The sequence below is a fragment of the Pundamilia nyererei genome, unplaced genomic scaffold, assembly GCF_000239375.1.
Source record: "Pundamilia nyererei isolate P.nyererei 1_Seehausen unplaced genomic scaffold, PunNye1.0 scaffold01260, whole genome shotgun sequence".
NCBI lineage: Eukaryota > Metazoa > Chordata > Actinopteri > Cichliformes > Cichlidae > Pundamilia > Pundamilia nyererei.
This window is the reverse complement of record NW_005188661.1, coordinates 1-549: the sequence shown is the minus strand read 5'-3', so window position 1 is coordinate 549 and position 549 is coordinate 1.

The following is a 549-nucleotide window of genomic DNA, read 5'->3' as shown; positions in this document are numbered from 1 at the left end:
AGTGGAGTGATCCACAAGAGCAGTCTACTCACTGCATCCTGTATGGTGCTGCTGTCATGGCTCATGTCAGGCCACCAATAACATGTCCTGATGCTCTTGTGGAATTCCTTTTGGAAATGTCTGCTGTGATTGGCTATGAAAAAGGGACGTTGTTCACATTGAAAATCCAAGAGGACCTTCTGGTAAAGTGCAAAGAATGGCTTCGCAAGAATTAGATACTAAATTGGGTAACACACACAATAATAATGAAGCATATTTTTAAAAATGCATCTACTTCATCATGATTGCATATTTAAGTAGGAGATGGAATCCCATCTATGATGGGAATAACTTTATCCACTGAAAGGGTAATGTGTGTAACGTGTGTCATTAATGAGTAATACCCTATGAAATCGGGAGAAGAATTTGTGATATGTAATCGTCACACTCCTCGTCACCGCACTGCTCCTCCATCAAATGGACAGTTTGACTGACTGTGGCATTCCTGAAACATAAGCTATGTGAATAACGCCCTGTATGATTACCCAATCATGTTTCATATGTTTAAAT